We start from the raw sequence: 12059 nt of genomic DNA on the forward strand, positions 1-12059 counted from the left end.
CTACATGTTGGGCTGCATCTCAAGTTCCCAGGTCCCACTATTAAGCCACAATAGCGGCAAGAGTGCCCCCCCCCATAACAACTTTTACTACTGAAAAGCCCTCATTAGCAATGCATACCTTAGCTAACCACCACACTACCTCCAACAAAGCACAATCACTGCCTGCATGACACTCCGCTGCCACTTCTCCTGGGTTACATGCTACCCAACCCCCCCCTGCACGACCCAGTGTCCACAGCGCACACCAAATTGTCCCTGCGCAGCCTTCAGCTGCACTCATGCCACTCCACACTCATGTCTATTTATAAGTGCGTCTGCCATGAGGAGAAACCGCACGCACACACTGCAGAGGGTTGGCACGGCTAGGCAGTGACCCTCTTTAAAAGGGGCAGGGCGATAGCCCACAATGCTGTACAGAAGCAATGAGAAATATAATCCTGTGCCACCGCCATCAGGAGCTGCACACGTGGGCATAGCAATGGGGAACCTATGTGCCACACACTATTCATTCTGTCAAGGTGTCTGCATGCCCCAGTCAGACCGCGGTTTTTTATAAATAGTCACAGGCAGGTACAACTCCGCAATGGGAATTCCGTGTGCACCCACAGCATGGGTGGCTCCCTGGAACCCACCGGCTGTACATTAATGTATCCCATTGCAGTGCCCATCACAGCTGAGGTAACGTCCGATTAAATGCAGGTGGGCTTCGGCCCACACTGCATGCCCCAGTCAGACTGGGGTTCTTTAGAAGTGGACACATGCAGTTACAACTCCGTGTGGACCCACAGCATGGGTGGGTGCCAGGAAGCCACCGGCGGTACATAAATATATCCCATTGCATTGCCCATCACAGCTGAGGTAATGTCATGTTTAATGCAAGTTGGCTTCAGCCCACACTGCATGCCCCAGTCTGACTGGAGCTCTTTAGAAGTGGACACATATAGTTACAACTCCGTGTGGACCCACGGCATGGGTGGCTCCCTGGAACCCACCGGCGGTACATAAATATATCCCATTGCAGTGCCCAACACAGCTGATGTAACGTCAGCTGTAATGCAGGTGGGCAAAAAATTAATTGGATTACACTGTAGGCGAGGGCCCCCAAAAATTGGTGTACCAACAGTACTAATGTACCTCAGAAAAATTGCCCATGCCCAACCAAGAGGGCAGGTGAAACCCATTAATCGCTTTGGTTAATGTGGCTTAATTTGTAACTAGGCCTGGAGGCAGCCCAGTTAAAATAAAAATTGGTTCAGGTGCAAGTTTCAACGCTTTAATGAGCATTGAAACGTATAAAAGTTGTTTAGGAAAATTATATGACTGAGCCTTCTGGGCCTAAGAAAAATTGCCCGTTCGGCGTGATTATGTGAGGTTTCAGGAGGAGGAGCGGGAGGAGGAATATTATACACAGATTGATGAAGCAAAAATGTCCCCGTTTTTGATGGTGATAGAGAACGATGCTTCCATCCGCGGGTGCAGCCTACGTATTGCGTAGGTATCGCTGCTGTCCGCTGGTGAAGAAGAGAAGTCTGGGGAAATCCAGGCTTTGTTCATCTTGATGAGTGTAAGCCTGTCGGCACTGTCGGTTGACAGGCGGGTACGCTTATCCGTGATGATTCCCCCAGCCGCACTAAACACCCTCTCTGACAAGACGCTAGCCGCAGGACAAGCAAGCACCTCCAGGGCATACAGTGCGAGTTCAGGCCACGTGTCCAGCTTCGACACCCAGTAGTTGTAGGCGGCAGAGGCGTCACCGAGGACGGTCGTGCGATCGGCTACGTACTCCCTCACCATCCTTTTACAGTGCTCCCGCCAACTCAGCCTTGACTGGGGAGCGGTGACACAGTCTTGCTGGGGAGCCATAAAGCTGGCAAAGGCCTTGGAGAATGTTCCCCTGCCTGCGCTGTACATGCTGCCTGATCTCTGTGCCTCCCCTGCTACCTGGCCCTCGGAACTGCGCCTTCTGCCACTAGCGCTGTCGGATGGGAAGTTTACCATCAGTTTTTCCACCAGCGCCCTGTGGTGTAGCATCATTCTGGAACCCCTTTCCTCTTCGGGAATGAGAGTGGAAAGCTTCTCCTTATACCGTGGGTCGAGCAGTGTGTACACCCAGTAATACGTAGTGGCCAGAATGCGTGTAACGCGAGGGTCACGAGGAAGGCATCCTAACATGAAGTCAGCCATGTGTGCCAGGGTACCTGTACGCAACACATGGCTGTCCTCACTAGGAAGATCACTTTCAGGATCCTCCTCCTCCCCCTCCTCCTCCTCCTCAGGCCATACACGCTGAAAGGATGACAGGCAAGCAGCATGTGTACCCTCAGCAGTGGGCCAAGCTGTCTCTTCCCCCTCCTCCTCATGCTCCTCCCCCTCCTCCTCCTCCTGAACGCGCTGAGATATAGACAGGAGGGTGCTCTGACTATCCAGCGACATACTGTCTTCCCACGCCTCCGTTTCCGAGTGCAAAGCGTCTGCCTTTATGCTTTGCAGGGAACTTCTCAAGAGGCATAGCAGAGGAATGGTGACGCTAATGATTGCAGCATCCCCGCTCACCATCTGGGTAGACTCCTCAAAGTTTCCAAGGACCTGGCAGATGTCTGCCAACCAGGCCCACTCTTCTGTAAAGAATTGAGGAGGCTGACTCCCACTACGCCGCCCATGTTGGAGTTGGTATTCCACAATAGCTCTACGCTGCTCATAGAGCCTGGCCAATATGTGGAGCGTAGAGTTCCACCGTGTGGGCACGTCGCACGGCAGTCGGTGCACTGGCAGATTAAACCGATGTTGCAGGGTCCGCAGGGTGGCAGCGTCCGTCTTGGAGTTGCGGAAATGTGCGCTAACCCGGCGCACCTTTCTGAGCAGGTATGACAAGTGTGGGTAGCTTTTCAGAAAGCGCTGAACCACCAAATTAAAGACATGGGCCAGGCATGGCATGTGCGTGAGGCTGCCGAGCTGCAGAGCCGCCACCAGGTTACGGCCGTTGTCACACACGACCATGCCCGGTTGGAGGCTCAGCGGCGCAAGCCAGCGGTCGGTCTGCTCTGTCAGACCCTGCAGCAGTTCGTGGGCCGTGTGCCTCTTCTCTCCTAAGCTGAGTAGTTTCAGCACGGCCTGCTGACGCTTGCCCACCGCTGTGCTGCCTCGCCGCGCGACACCGACTGCTGGCGACGTGCTGCTGCTGCTGACACATCTTGATTGCGAGACAGAGGTTGCGTTGGAGGAGGAGGAGGAGGGTGGTTTAGTGGAGGAAGCATACACCGCCGCAGATACCAGCACCGAGCTGGGGCCCGCAATTCTGGGGGTGGGTAGGACGTGAGCGGTCCCAGGCTCTGACTCTGTCCCAGCCTCCACTAAATTCACCCAATGTTCCGTCAGGGAGATATAGTGTCCCTGCCCGCCTGTGCTTGTCCACGTGTCCGTTATTAAGTGGACCTTGGCAGTAACCGCGTTGGTGAGGGCGCGTACAATGTTGCGGGAGACGTGGTCGTGCAGGGCTGGGATGGCACATCGGGAAAAGTAGTGGCACTGGGAACCGAGTAGCGCGGGGCCGCCGCCGCCATCATGCTTTTGAAAGCCTCCGTTTCCACAAGCCTATACGGCAGCATCTCCAGGCTGATAAATTTGGCAATGTGCACGTTTAACGCTTGAGCGTGCGGGTGCGTGGCGGCGTACTTGCGCTTGCGCTCAAACAGTGGTGCTAGCGACGTCTGGACGCTGCGCTGAGAGACATTGCTGGATTGGGCCGAGGACAGCGGAGGTGAGGGTGTGGGTGCAGGCCAGGAGACGGTAGTGCCTGTGTCCTCAGAGGGGGGTTGGATCTCAGTGGCAGGTTGGGGCACAGGGGCAGAGGCAGTGGTGCAAACCGGAGGCGGTGAACGGCCTTCGTCCCACCTTGTGGGGTGCTTGGCCATCATATGCCTGCGCATGGTGGTGGCTCCCCAGCTGATCTTGGCGCGACAAAGGTTGCACACCACTGTTCGTCGTCGTCAGGCGTCTCTGTGAAAAACTGCCACACCGTAGAGCACCTTGACCTCTACAGGGTGGCATGGCGCGAGGGGGCACTTTGGGAAACAGTTGGTGGATTTTTCGGTCTGGCCCTGCCTCTACCCCTGGCCACCGCACTGGCTCGGCCTGTGCCCACACCCTGACTTGGGCCTCCGCGTCCTCGCCCGCGTCCACGTCCTCTAGGCCTACCCCTACCCCTCAGCATGCTGTATTACCAGTAGTGCAGAAACAGAACGCTGTAATTAAATGTGCCACTTATTGGCCTGTGGTTGGAGGCTGACTTCGCTTACGGAACGCACAGCAGAGCCAGGAAATAATTTTGCGCAAGCCTGCTGTAACACTTAGCTGGCTGTGTATGAATTAGGAGGACAACTACACCCAGCACAGCCCCAGTACACTGAGTACAGTCACAGGCAGCCCAAATAGATTTTTTTTCCCAAATGTTTTTGGAAAGGCCCACTGCGTATATTCAATAAATATATGTCTTCTGTCCCTGCCTCACCACTACTGGCCCTGGAGTATGTAAAATAACTGCAGACTGTTGCACTGTGGACAGGAATACAGCGGTGATGTAACAGCCAACACAGAGCCAGGAAATAATTTTGCGCAAGCCTGCTGTAACACTTAGCTGGCTGCGTATGAATTAGGAGGACAACTACACCCAGCACAGACCCAGTACACTGAGGACAGTCACAGGCAGCCCAAATAGATTTTCTTTCCCAAATGTTTTTGGAAAGGCCCACTGCGTATATTCAATAAATATATGTCTTCTGTCCCTGCCTCACCACTACTGGCCCTGGAGTATGTAAAATAACTGCAGACTGTTGCACTGTGGACAGGAATACAGCGGTGATGTAACAGCCAACACAGAGCCAGGAAATAATTTTGCGCAAGCCTGCTGTAACACTTAGCTGGCTGCGTATGAATTAGGAGGACAACTACACCCAGCACAGACCCAGTACACTGAGGACAGTCACAGGCAGCCCAAATAGATTTTTTTCCCAAATGTTTTTGGAAAGGCCCACTGCCTATATTCAATAAATATATGTCTTCTGTCCCTGCCTCACCACCACTACTGGCCCTGGAGTATGTATAATTACTGCAGGGCGCAATGCTCTGCACGGCCGATATACAAAAAAAAAAATGTGCAACACTGCAAAAAGCAGCCTCCACACTACTGCACACAGTTAGATGTGGCCCTAAGAAGGACCGTTGGGGTTCTTGAAGCCAAAAATACTCCTAACACTCTCCCTATAGCAGCTCCGGCACCAGCAGCACTTTCCCTCCTCTATGTCAGAATAAATCTGTGGCGAGCCACGGGAGGGGCGGATTTTTATACTCGGGTGACACCTGATCTCGCCAGCCACTCACTGCAGGGGGGTGGTATAGGGCTTGAACGTCGCAGGGGGAAGTTGTAATGCCTTCCCTGTCTTTCTATCGGCCTGAAAAGCGCGCTAACGTCTCAGAGATGAAAGTGAAAGTAACTCGAACATCGCGTGGTACTCGTCACGAGTAACGAGCATCTCGAACACGCTAATACTCAAACGAGTATCAAGCTCGGACGAGTAAGTTCGCTCATCTCTAGCATCATGTATTTTCTCTCGTGTTACCACAGTTATCTGAGAAACTTGTTTGGGCCAAAGGAGAGGATCGTAACTGCATTAATGTTACAGGGGTCTGCCTATACTTCAGCTGCAGAAATGTTACCGGGGGCTGCCTATACTTCAGCTGCAGAAATGTTACAGGCGTCTGCCTATACTGCTGCTACACAAATGTTACAGGGGTCTGCCTATACTGCTGCTACACAAATGTTACTGGGGTCTGCCCATAATGTTACTACACAAATGTCTACTGTGATTGGTTAATGTGATACTAGACACACTATATATTTGTATGTTGTTCACTTGTTGTCCATACTTGACAAAGACTCTTGTAGTCGAAACGTCCTGTTTTTCTGTCTGGGAGGAAAGAAATAAAGAAACTTCATTGCTTTGCACCTTGATCTGCTATTTCCACTACTTCATCAACATTTATACTGTTACTACAGAAATGTTACTGAGGTCTGTCTATACTGTTACTACTGAAATGTTACTTGCGTCTCCCTAAACTTCTGCAACATAACTGTTACTGGGGTCAGCTTATACCTTTGCTACAGGAATATTACAGGGGTCTGTGCATACTATGGCTGCACTAAGTTTTCTCATCGCGGTGTTCTACCTATCTGGCCCCCAAAAAAACACTGACTGATTAGGGCATAGAGTGTGGGCCGAAGCCAACATGTATTTTCTCTCACGTTACCACAGCTATCCGGGGCACTGCAATGGGATTTCTTTATATACCTTCTCTGGGTTCCTGGGACCCACCCATGCTGTGGGTGCACACAGACTTGCCATAGTGGAGTTGTACCTGCCTGGCACTTAAAAAAAAACCCAGACTGACTAGGGCATGGAGTGTGGGCCGAAGCCAACATGCATTTTCTCTCACGTTACCATAGCTATCTGGGGCACTGCATTGGGACAAACAAGAGGAGCGATACAGAGCTAATGAGACGTTCACAGCTACGCTAGCATCGGAGTCCGCTCTATGCCTGCGATTGCTGAGGGTTTGTGCAGAGGCCTATGTCCTGGGCGCAGTGAAAATCTGCCCTGTTTGGGCACTTTGATTTCTTTATGTGTACTGTCTTTAAGTTCCTTGGGCCTACCCATGCTGTGGGTGCACACAGACTTCCCATAGAGGTGGTTTACCTGTCTGTCCTCAAAAGACTGACAGACTCGGGTAGGGTGCAGAGTGCAGATGGTTTACCCCTTGCGTTGTCGATGAGGTATCCGACACTCAAACAGAATAAGTAGTGTGTGGACACATAGATTCCCCATTGCTATGTCACTCGCAGCACCTTGGGCCACACAAGGTGTTTGCTAGGACTGAGCCTGGCCAAGGGCCCGCTCACATCCTTTCAGCACAGGCTACAGCGGGTCCTGGTCATGGTTTCAGGGCCTTGTGAGGCCACCTCCTCCTCCTGCTTGGGGTCAGGGGGTCAGCATTGTGCATCATGTATTTTCTCTCGTGTTAGCACAGTTATCTGAGAAACTCGTTTGGGCCACAGGAGAGGAGCATAACTGCATTAATGAGACCTTCACAGGTGTACTAGCATCGAAGTCCGCTTCCTGCCTACGATTGCTGAAGCTGTTGGCCGAGGCCTATGTCCTGGGGGAACTGCAACAGCACCAGGTTGGGCCTGTGGAACTTTTTCCTGGCTAATGCAGCCTTTGGAGCGGTGAAAGAAAATGTAACGGATTTACTGAGACCTTCACAGGTGTACTAGCATTGAAGTCCGCTTCATGCCTACGATTGCTGAAGCTGTGGCCCGAGGGCTATGTCATCGGCGCAGTGTAAGTCTGCCATGTTTTGCCACTCTGATTTCTTTATTGCTCATGTCTTGGGTTGCGTTGAACCCACCTATGCTGTTGGTGCACACAGACTTCCCATCGCGGTGTTTGACCTGTCTGGCACAAAGACACTGACTGAGTTGGGTAGAGGGCAGAGTGCAGATGGCTTTCCCCTTGTGGTATCGATTGAGCTATCTGACACCTAGACAGAATGAATACTGTGTGGGCACATGGATTCCCCATAGCTATATAACTCATGCCCACGTTTCCAGCTCCTGACGGAGGTTGGCACTTTATTGGAATGAAGATCGAACGTCAATTTCTCATCGATTCTCTACAGCATTGTGGGCTATCGCCCCGCCAATTTTGAAGAGGGTCACTACCTGGCCCTGCCAACCCTCTGCAGTGTGTGCCTCTGGTTCCTCCTCATGGCAGACGCACTTATAAATAGACATGAGGGTGGTGTGGCTATGCAGCCAGCGTGTGGCATGAGGGCAGCTGAAGGCTGCGCAGGGACACTTTTGTGTGCGCTGCGGACGCAGAGTCGTGCGGGGGGTGGGGGGGGAGTTGGGCAGCATGTAACCCAGGAGAAGAGGCAGCGGTGTGTCCCGCTGGCAGTGCTTGCGCTTGGTTGGAGGAAGTGTGGTGCTTAGCTAAGGTGTGCCTTGCTAATGAGGGTTTGTCCGAAGTAAAAATTGTTAGGGGGGGCCTCACTCTTGCCACTATTGTGGCTTAATAGTGGGACCTGGGAACCTGAGATGCAGCCCAGCATGTTGCCCCGCGCCTGCCCTATCCATATCTGTGTCGCTTCCATCACTTTCTACGTTTTGAAGATTTGCACAAATGAAAACCTTAGAGAGCATCGGCGATATACAAAAATGCTCGAGTTGCCCATTGACATCAATGGGGTTCGTTACTCAAAACGAACCCTCGAGCATAGCGGAAAGTTCGACTCAAGCAACGAGCACCCGAGCATTTTGGTGCTCGCTCATCTCTAGTCAGATTGCGTTTCTGTGATGAAAATGTTATTTCACCGCAAATGTAATTAAAATTATTTACTAAATTTACACATTTGCGTGGCATTTTGATATAGCAAATTCTACACTTCAAAAGCACTCCGAAACCAGAAATTCTGAAAAAAAGAAAAACTGAAATAATACGAAACTCAGTCATAGCAACATTTATTATGTTTATAACCTACAAACATATGGAGAACATTGTGTTATGTCAGTTGAGAGGTGTGACAACATCCCACCCAAATAAATTCCCACAAAATAAAAATGTAAACTCTAAAAAATGATGTCACTGTATCTCCAAAGCAAAAGCTAATCTGTCATTTTTATGGTGATTTTTGAATTTAGCAGATGGAAATACATAAGAATACGCTAATTTTGAGCCCGAAACAAATCATCATTGGGCAGTCATTGCATGTAAGCCTGGGCATCGTGCACTTTTCATTTGAACTATTGATTTTAGTTTACTTAAAATCCACAGGATGTTCTCTCCACAGCATGTTTACACTAGCCGAGAGAGAACAATGGCATGCGTCAGCAACCACAAGGAAAACAATGGAATGTGCAATCAGTCGCGAGGAGAACAATAGAATGTGCCAGCAGCTATGAGGAGAATAAAGGAATGTGTTGGCAGCTGTGAGGAGAACAAAGGAATGTGTTGGCAGCTGCCAGGAGAACAATGAAATTTGCTGGCAGCCAGAGGAGAACAATGAAATACGCTGGCAGCCACAAGGAGAACAATGAAATGTGTAGACAGCCTCAAAGAGAACAATGGAAAGTGTCTGTTTACATGCACATGAAGATAATATAGTGCTAATGGACATTAACACTTCATGGAAATAGATCACTACATCTTTCAATCTTTCAGTCATTTAAAAGATTATCTTTGTTAAATGGCCTTAACACTTCGATTTTTCAGCTTCAGCTGGTGATTGGGGCTGTCTAGGTTGGCCAGCCTAATTTACATCTGGCTTCCTCTCAAAACTAGTTAAGCCAGGCTGGAATGATCAAATGACAATGATAAAAGAGTGGTCTCCTAATTAGTTCCTTCTAGCAACAAAAGACTCATTCAGTTCAAATACCAAGCCAAATTGAGTCTGGGGGCACCCAGTATATAAACTAGAGATAAACAAACTTTTGAAACATTTGGTACAGCTCATTCGCCGAATCTTGGCAAAAACTTCACTGATGGATAACAATGTTCGAGAGTCATAAAAACCCATCAGGCACATGTGCTTTAAAATGCTCACCGATCCATGCCGGATTCATTTCGACAAACGTTTTTCCAAGTTTTTGCAGAAAATCCTGTTTGCTACCTGCCACACTGAATAACCTATTTAATGCTACACTGGAGGATAAGGAAGTATACCCCCTGCAAATTGGGCCAGTTCTTGTCAATGTTCCAATCTGTTAAGTCCATGAGGTCTGGGCTCAGAGTGTTTGCAAGAGAAAGGGCACAGTCCTAGTATGACTGAACCTGGTTACTCAGGTGGTGGTGAAAAATATCCCTCACTATATCCACCACCTTCATAATTGCCACTACTATCACCCCCACTACCACAGCTGATTGTCTGAGCGACTGCTTGCACCACCACCACTTCGGCAATGCACTTCAAAAGCTGACTGATCTCACCCAACTCCTCATCATCAACTATGTTGTTGTTGAGGATCTACCTTATCCTTAGCATCTGAAGTGCTGTCTTTTAGGAGAAAAGTTGGCGCCCCACTAGGAGGGGGCAGTGGAGACATAGCTAATGGAAGGGAAATGCTAATTCCTCTATCAGTGTGCCAAGTAACTATATAAATAGAGAAGTGGGATCCACTAAATCCTGGCTTCCTTCTGAAATGACTGAAAGTAAGTCAACCAGCCCACAATGGCCATAGTATCTTCCAAAATAACATGCCAACTAGAGGAGATAGATTACCTTGGCTTGCTGCTACTACTACTTGGTCCATGGCTGCTACTACTAGTAATGGATCTGGGCGCCCTATAAATGCTCCCTTCCCATTCCCACCATTTCTTTTAGCAGACATTTTAATTTTGAAAACAGATGCACAACAATGCACATTTTTTTTTGTAAAGACACTTGCACACACTAAATTTCAATGAAACAGACTGTGTGCAGGACGGACGCCCAATGCTCTGTGCAGTGGACTACAATTACTGTGGATTACTTTTGAAAGAAAAAACTTTTAAAAAAAAGACACTTGTTCACTTTAAATTGTGATGCAATAGATTATGTGCAGAACAGAAGCGCAACGCTTTGTGCACTGCTTTTAACTGCAATTACTGTGCACTGTAGTACAATCTGTTCCTCACAGAGATCTGCTTGCACCTCAATCCCTGGCTGAAATGGCTGATGGAGCTATGGTGCATGGCCTTTTATTGTGGCTGTGAGCTTACCCCTGTACTGCCTCCTGATTGCCTGGGAGAGCTGTTTGTAAGAATTATGGGTTACCCTGAGGTCATATGATCTCCTTTTTCTTTCTGCCACATGGCAGATGCCATTTTAGTGAGTTCAGCCAAGACAAACCTTGCACAGAACCACACATTTAGCAAAACTTGACCCAAAATAGGGTTCAAATGTTTCAGTTTGCTCAATACTAACATACACATATATGTATATAGTCATGGAACATTGTCATCATAAAGGGTGTAAACATGGAAGGAAATTGGAGTGAAGCAAGCAGAGGGAGGCCTAACCTGATCACCAGGGACTTAGAAAGAGACACTCCCAGTTTGGAGAAGAGCATCACATGTAAAGATATTAGAGATGAGCGAGTGTACTCAGATAAGCACTACTCGCTCGAGTAATTGGCTTTATCCGAGTATCGCTGTGCTCGGGGCTAAAGATTCGGGTTGCGGCACGGAGCGGGGAGCTGCAGGGGAGAGCGGGGAGGAACGGAGGTAAGATCTTTCTCTCCTTCTCTCCCGCCCGCTCTCCCCTGCTCCCCGCTGCGACTCACCTGTCAGCCGCAGCGGCACCCGAATCTTTAGCCCCGAGCACAGCGATATCAGGTTAGTTTCTTCTCATTGAAGAGAGGCCAAAAGCAATAAAAAAGAATTTAGGGAGTTTGTCAAAAGCAAAAGAATAGTCAAAGATGCTATAGGATGTTTGCAGGATGAAATTGTTGAATTGGTTAAAAATGATGTTGAGAAGGCAGAGCTTCTAAATTCCTATTTTGTATCTATTTTCTCTCAGAAACTAAATGTAACATCAGCTGATCTTCCCTATGCTATTGGGGAAATAAAAAATGCAGGCTACCTATAAGCAGAGAGATAGTGAGGGAACACTTAGTTAACTTAAATGAATTCAAGTCTCCAGGTCCCAGTCAACTGTTAGGTGGATTCACAACTGACTGAGTGGTCGTACTCAAAAGAGTTGTCATAAATGGCTGCACATCCAATGGGAAAAATACAGCAAGTGGGGTACCACAAGGCTCTGTCATAGGCCCAGTGTTGGTCAACATTTTTATAACTGATCTGGAGGAAGGAATTGAGGGGAAAGTGATCAGGTTTTCTGACTACACAAAGCTAAGAGGGATTGCTAACACTAGAGAAGAGAGAGAAAGAATTCAAAAATATCTATACTAACTTGAACAGTGGGTGGTGGGCGTCGACTAACAGAATGGTATTTAACAAGGAGAAATGCAA

General features: G+C 49.0%; 1 protein-coding gene across 1 annotated transcript in view; it reads left to right on the forward strand.

Annotated features, from left to right (window-relative positions):
- The window catches only part of CACNA1S (calcium voltage-gated channel subunit alpha1 S), a 1022072-nt gene that overhangs the window by 182284 nt on the left and 827729 nt on the right, over positions 1–12059 (forward strand). The gene's annotated exons all lie outside the window — the stretch shown is intronic.

Source organism: Eleutherodactylus coqui, chromosome 4 (assembly GCF_035609145.1).
Source record: "Eleutherodactylus coqui strain aEleCoq1 chromosome 4, aEleCoq1.hap1, whole genome shotgun sequence".
Lineage (NCBI taxonomy): Eukaryota > Metazoa > Chordata > Amphibia > Anura > Eleutherodactylidae > Eleutherodactylus > Eleutherodactylus coqui.